Below are 7,126 nucleotides of genomic sequence, written 5' to 3'. Positions count from 1 at the left end.
CGCGACTCATCAGGGCGCTTGCGCGCGCGCGCCCAGGCCCCACCACGTCCGCCAATTGGGGGAGGGGGCTGGGCCGGCCGCCTCCGTGAAGGGGGCGGTCCGGGAGCGCGGCGCGCGCAGCCCCTGCCACTGGCCGCCACCCCGCGGGAGGAGAGGCCGTGCCGGCGCGCGCGTTCGGCGGGTGTCGACCGCCAGTTCTCCCGGGGTGGGGCTCGGCTCAGCCCGCCGCGCTTCGTTTGGCGCGCGACCCTTGGGACTTCTTTAACCGTTGTGCTATTTCTGTATTTCATGTGTTTACAACTTTCGGCCGCGATGGAAACTGAAGGCACCAGGCGTATCTGAGTGCAGCTACCAAAAAAGAAACCAAAATTAACAGCTGTGCGATAGATGAAGCCCACACCGCCAGCCACTGGAGTTATATACAAACGAGTTATTCCAAGACTTGTTTTTTTTTTAAGTACAATTAAAAATAGTACAATATAAAAAATAGCACAATATAGACTCGTACGTGATGCATACAAATGTTCTGGCTGGAGAAATAGAAGACTTGTGGCTACAGTGATGGGGGTATCAGGGAGATAAGGAACGGCGGTTACTTTTCACTTTATGCTTTTAGAATGTTATGGTTTGTTTATATAATATATACATTCTCATTAAAAAATAGATAAGACTCGGTACTGAAAGATTCACCTTGCCCCTTTTGGCATATAGGCGTGGCAATTTCAAAAATAAATAAGGTCGTAAGAATTGAGTTTGTTCAACCCAAAAAGCACAGTCATTGCAAAGAACGAGCTTCTTTGGCCAGGAAGCAATTAGTTCCTTTTTTTAAAGGACTTTTTTTTTTTTTTTAAGTTGTAACTTTACCTTCTCCCACTCCCTAGCCTACAAGAAAGGAATCTCTTAAACATACTGGTCTCTCAACTGATTTAATTGCCAACATTATTATCTTCAGGGATTTGGTTTGGCTTTTTAAGAAAAACCTCATCTTGGGGTGCCTGGGTGGCTCAGTCGGTTGAGCATCCAACTTTGGCTCAGGTCATGATCTCATGGTTCATGGGTTTGAGCCCCATGACCGGCTCTGTGCTGACATCTCAGAGCCTGGAACTTACTTCAGATTCCGTGTCTCCCTCTCTCTCTGACCCTCCCCTGCTATCTCTCTCTCTCTCTCTCTCTCTCAAAAAAAATAAATAAACATTAAAAAAAAATTAAGAAATTGGAGTTTCCTGAGGCACCTGGGTGGCACTTGATTTCGGCTCAGGTAATTCGGCTCTCGATTTCAGCTCAGGTACTGATCTTGTGGTTCGTGAGATCGAGCCCCAAGACAGGCTCTGCACTGACAGCAAGGAGCTGGCTTGGGATTCTCTCTCTCAATCTCTCTCTCTCTCTCTCTCTCTCTGCCCATTCCCTGTGGACACACACGTGTGCATGCTCTCTCACTCTCTCTCACTCCCTCTGTCTCAAAATAAATCAATAAACTTAAAAAAAAAAAAAAAGAAAGAAATTGGAGTTTCATTAAATGCCAAACGAGAATTTGGGCTATGGACAGAGTAAGCAAATTAGGAGAGATCAGGAGGTAAATAGGTGAATTGCTTTAAACTGTGGCTTTAGCACCACCACCTTGAGCCAATTCAAGCTCTGAATAGTCTGGCTAGCTGCCTCTAGATCAACTGTCCCCTTTCTCACTGGCTCTGTGTTTTGAAAAAATTCTCTTGGCAGAATTAGTAGAGCAGAGGAGCAAAGGGCAGAACTGACCGGATTAGTCTTTCTCTAATGAAATCAGAGAAGACCAGGAAGGAAGGAAAAAGTGATAGGATTTTAGGTGCTGGGGAGAGAGATGGATGAGGCAAGGATTCTATCTTTCAAGGAAACGGTATTAAAAACTTACCATGTGGGGGCGCCTGGGTGGCGCAGTCGGTTAAGCGTCCGACTTCAGCCAGGTCACGATCTCGCACTCCGTGAGTTCGAGCCCCGCGTCAGGCTCTGGGCTGATGGCTCGGAGCCTGTTTCTGATTCTGTGTCTCCCTCTCTCTCTGCCCCTCCCCCGTTCATGCTCTGTCTCTCTCTGTCCCAAAAATAAATAAACGTTGAAAAAAAAAATTAAAAAAAAAAAACTTACCATGTGGAACAAGCACTACCCAAGGCCCCAGGTGGTCAACAACATAGTCATAGTCCCTGCTGTCATACAATCTAACAGTCTGACTCTACATTTCCACCCAAAGAGAATGACAATATCACTGACACAAAGTCTAGAGGAAATGAAAAGTTGGCTGTTGTTGAGTTTTGGTTGATGCACCAGAGAACAAAGAGTTCGGTGGTAGAAAATGTGGAACTGAAGCTTGGGCTAGAGACAGAGCTTTTGAGATGACGATTGGCTCAACATGTAAGAACTGATAAGCTCCTCAAAGGAGAGAAGAGACAGAGTGGGATAAAGCAGCCGGGGTAGAAACAGCAAAAAATGAGCGAAATGACCAGAAGTCTACCTAAAGCAGGCTATCTAATGGTGTTCCCCAAACTGGAAGAGTCAAGTAATGATACTGAATACTGCAGGAGTCAAAGAAGATGAGGAACAAGAAAACACATTGGATCTTCTCACTCTAACATCGTTGGCATCGTTTGTGACTTTACGATTAAGAAAGAAATGCAAACAGCTGCTGCTGTTTTCCTGCATTCCACCATCATCGTTTGTCACTCTGCCCTTGTACTTATACCAGATTTTTCTGGAAGCAAACATCTGCTTAATTTTTAGTAGCATTGTTCTCGATACCCTTCTTTGTTCCAAGAGATGGAGACACCTTGAGCGTCGTGTTCTTTGGGACCTAAAGTCTGCAAACACATTTACAATAGACTTTTGTCCTGGTCCCAGGGCCACCTCAGACTTGCACTTATTAACGATAACTGATTAATCTTTAAAGAATGGGGGGAAATAAACAAGATTTATCTCAGAAACAGTGTTTAGAATGCTGAAAGTTTCACAAAGTTATTTGACTGTAAAATTGTAGAAGTAGTTCAAATTCCACTTATCTTTCCAAACGTCTGGAGATGGATAGTGTTATTTAAAAAGCAAAATCCCAGCAAACGGTGAATATAAACACAGGCGCTTTTTTAAATGTTTAATTGTTTATTTTGAGAGAGCTCTCGAATGAGGGAGAGGCAGAGAGAGGGGGGAGGGAGAGAATCCCAAGCAGGCTCAGCGAGGAGTCCGACACAGAACTCTATCTCACAAACTGTGAAATCATGACCTGAATCAAAATCAAGAGTCAGGTGCTCAACCAACTGAGCCACCCAGGTGCCCACAGACTTTTTGTTTCTATTTTTAAGAATTCATCGACTAACTTTCTGTTTATTTTGACAAGTTTAAAATATGCAGAAACATTCACACAATTAATATCTAATGTAACCATTGCCTAGAATTCACATTTGTCATTTCTGCTTCAGATATATTTTAAAATATGGGATACTAAAAAAAACATTGAAATATCCCTGTTCTTAATCCCATTCTCTTCCCTCTCCTGGGGCAATTGTAACTATCAGTTTGGTGTATATCCGTTAAGTCCATGTCTTTATATGTTGACTATAAATTTATGAAACTGTAAACAGTAAATACAGTAGTCTACATATATACAAAAAGAATTGCTGGGCCATACGGTAGTAAGCCTTATATGGAATTTCAAAATCTAACAAGGAAAGCTGTCCTTATCTTTTTCAGTATTGTCTGTTCTTGGATGTCACTTTTAGAATTCATTTGTCTAAATCATAAACCAGAATCCTATTGGAATTTTGATTCAAATTGCATTGGATTAATTGATTAATTTGACGTCTTTTCAGTCTGGATTCTTTCCAGATAAGAACATGACAGCTTTTTTCAGGTCTCCCTTTGCATTCTTTAATAATGTTTTATCATTCTCTCTATAAGACAATGATTGATTTTTGTATTTTGATCTTACAGCCATCAATACTGCTGCCTTTTGTCTTATAAATACCGCTAGTTTTTCAGGAGATGCTCTTGAATATTTTTATGAAAACAGTAATGTCATCTGTAACAATCATCAGTTTGTCTCTTCCTTTCTTATATCTTCTTTTCTTAGAACCTTTAGAGCAATTATTATTTTATGGAATAGTAGCAAAGATAGTGGACATCGTTGTCTTATTCCTGACTTTAGTAAAAATGCTTTTAGAGATGCCTAGGTGGCTCAGTCAGTTAAGTGTCTGACTCTTGATTTCAGCTCAGGTCACGATCTCGCAGTTTGTGGGTTTGAGCCTCACATCAGGCTCTGTGCTGACAGCACGGAGGCTGCTTGGGATTCTGTCTCTCCCTCTCTTTCTCTGCCCCTCCTTCACTCGTGCACGTGCATGTGCACCCTCAAAATAAACATGAAAAAAATGCTTTTAAAATTGATGGATGATGTAAGTTTTAGGTAGAGCCCCTTTATTATATTATAAAAGTTTCCTTCTACTCATGTTTGAATTTTTTTTGAATATGAATGAGAGTTCAATTTTATCTAATGCTTCTTTATGTGTCTGGAAATAATCATGTGGCTTTTCTCCTTAATCTGTTAATATGGTCAGAACTGTAGTGACAGATTTTCCTTCTTTCTTTCTCTCTTTTTCTCTTCCTCTCTTTCTTTCTTTTTAATATGGAACATTTCACAAATTTGCATGTTATCCTTGCTCAGGGGCCATAAGAATCTCTGTACCGTTCAAATTTTAGTATTTGTGCTGCTGAAGTGAGCACTGTAGTGATAGATTTTCTAAGATTGAACCATCCTTTTTTACTCATATAGACTCTACTTAGTTATAATGGGTCTTTTGTTTTAAATGTTTTATTTATTTTTGAGAGACAGAGACAGAGTACTAGCAGGGGAGGGGCAGAGAGAGAGGGAGACACAGAATCTAAAGCAGGCTCCAGGCTCAAATTCATGAACCACTAGATCATGATTTGAGCTGAAATCAGATGCTTAACTGACTGAGCCACCCAGGTGCCCTGGGTCGTGTTTTTTTGTTTTTGTTTGTTTGTTTTTTTTTTTAAGACACTGATGAACTGAATTTGCAACAGGAATAGTGTAACTGGATGATATGGAGCCTAACTGATATCTTATCCTGTCCTTAGAGATTACCAAATATCTCAGGGATTTAAGTGGAGATATTGTCCTGCTGAGAACAGTTACTCAGTTCTCCAGGCTAAGTTCAGATAAGGCCCAGTTCTTGACTTGAGATTCTGGTTCCCACAGGGCAATACAGGCTCAACCAGTTTGATGACTTTTAGCATTGAGACGGTTTCTTTTGTTTTGTTTTTAATGTTTATTTTTGAGAGAGAGAGAGAGAGAGAAATAGTGCATGTGTGTGCAGGGAGGGGCAAAGAGAGAAGGGGACAGAGGATCCAAAGCGGGCTCTGCACTGGCAGCAACGAGCCCATGAAGGGATCGAACTCACGAACCATGAGATCATGACCTGAGTCAAAGTTGGACATTCAACTGACTGAACCACCCAAACACCCCAGCATTGAGAGTTTTAAAGGAGGACCAGGAGCAAAACAGGTTACCTTCTAGAGGAATGAAGAGTTTATACCCCCCTCTACCCACCCCTCAATCAAATCTGAGACTTGTGACCACATCTTGGCCGAACATTGCTGAGACACTCAACTGGCAGAAGAGACATAGAGGTTGAATAGCATCCCCTGCTTTGGTGTGGAGGGGTTTCTGGAGTTTCTCACAGGTCAGTGGTCCCTAAAGAAGATGGCAGGGGTAGAAGGAGTTTTGCTGGTAGCTCCCAAGATGGCTACTGCTTTGGCAATGAACGCTGGCAGCAGTAGATGCTATGGGATGTCCATTGGTGGAATGTGTTGAATTGGGCAAAACAAGGTGAGCTTTATTCAGCTTCCCCCTGCCCAACTTCCTGCCAGGCCTATGCCATAGGACCATTTGGAGAACTAGCTTTTGGATGCCTGCCAAATGGAGGGAACTGCTATCCAATTGGTATTACAGAGAAGCCAAGATAACCAACAGAGAGAGGGCAGAAACGCCTCCATTGTCTAGCTGGGATTTTTCATATAAAGAAAACAAGGATATGTGCAACTAATAAAAGTGCAACAAATTTCAAGGGCAATCATGTAAGGAAAGGTCATTCCCCCCACCCCTGTTTTCTCCCCTGAGTGCAAAGGAGTAATATAGTAGTTTTTTATTGCTGTGTAATGAATTACCACAAATGTACTGGCTTAAAGCAATGCAAATGTATTGGCTCACAGTTCTGTGTGTCAGAAGTCCAAGTAAGCTCGACTGTATTTCTCTGCTCCAGTTCTCACAAAGTCAAAAATCAAGATTGGCCAACTTGCGGGGCGCCTGGGTGGCTCAGTCGGTTGGGCGTCCGACTTCAGCTCAGGTCACGATCTCGCGGTCCGTGAGTTCAAGCCCCGCGTTGGGCTCTGGGCTGATGGCTCAGAGCCTGGAGCCTGCTTCCGATTCTATGTCTCCCTCTCTCTCTGCCCCTCCCCCGTTCATGCTCTGTCTCTCTCTGTCCCAAAAATAAATAAACGTTAAAAAAAAAAAAATTAAAAAAAAAAAAAAGATTGGCCAACTTGGGTTCTTACCTGGAGGCTCTCAAGAAAAACCTGCTTTCTAGCTCATTCCGATTGTTGTCCCAGTTCCTGGTAATTGTAGAATTGTGGCTGCCTTTCCTTGTTGATTGTCAATGGAGGCCCCCACTCAGCTTATTCCTTGGCACCTGGTCCCCTTCATCTTCAAGCCAGCAACTGTGTGTGGAGTCCCCCTTATACTTCAAATCTCTAACTTACTCCTCTGCCAATAGCCAAAGAAAACTCTGAGTTTAAAGGCTCCTGTGATTAGAATTGGCCAACCTAGATAAACTCCTTTTTGCCAAGTGATAGCGCATCCTCATGGGCATAATATCTCATCGTATCCCCCAGCTTCTGCACATGCTCGCAGGGGAGAGAATTCTACAGGGCGAGGGTCGTTGTCGGTCATTTCTGGAATCCGCATACCGGTAGTGAGAACAGGGAAGGGAGAGTGGGATGTTGCAGACCCAATACCACAACCTCATCCCTAGTTCCAGGTTACCACAGCCACGGATTCAGCCTGCTCTAGTGCACGAGGAAGGCCAGCTTTGGATCGAA

At 43.0% G+C, this 7,126-nt stretch overlaps 1 non-coding gene across 1 annotated transcript; it reads right to left on the bottom strand.

Annotated features, from left to right (window-relative positions):
* Window positions 1–4,628: 4,628 nt before the first annotated feature.
* Window positions 4,629–4,732, bottom strand: LOC115519566. The gene has a single exon (XR_003970569.1). It is a non-coding gene; the product is annotated as a U6 spliceosomal RNA (small nuclear RNA).
* Window positions 4,733–7,126: the final 2,394 nt, after the last annotated feature.

Source organism: Lynx canadensis, chromosome B4 (genome assembly GCF_007474595.2).
Source record: "Lynx canadensis isolate LIC74 chromosome B4, mLynCan4.pri.v2, whole genome shotgun sequence".
Classification (NCBI taxonomy): domain Eukaryota; kingdom Metazoa; phylum Chordata; class Mammalia; order Carnivora; family Felidae; genus Lynx; species Lynx canadensis.
Note: the sequence above shows the minus strand (reverse complement) of the source record. Positions and strands in the feature narration are given on the sequence as shown.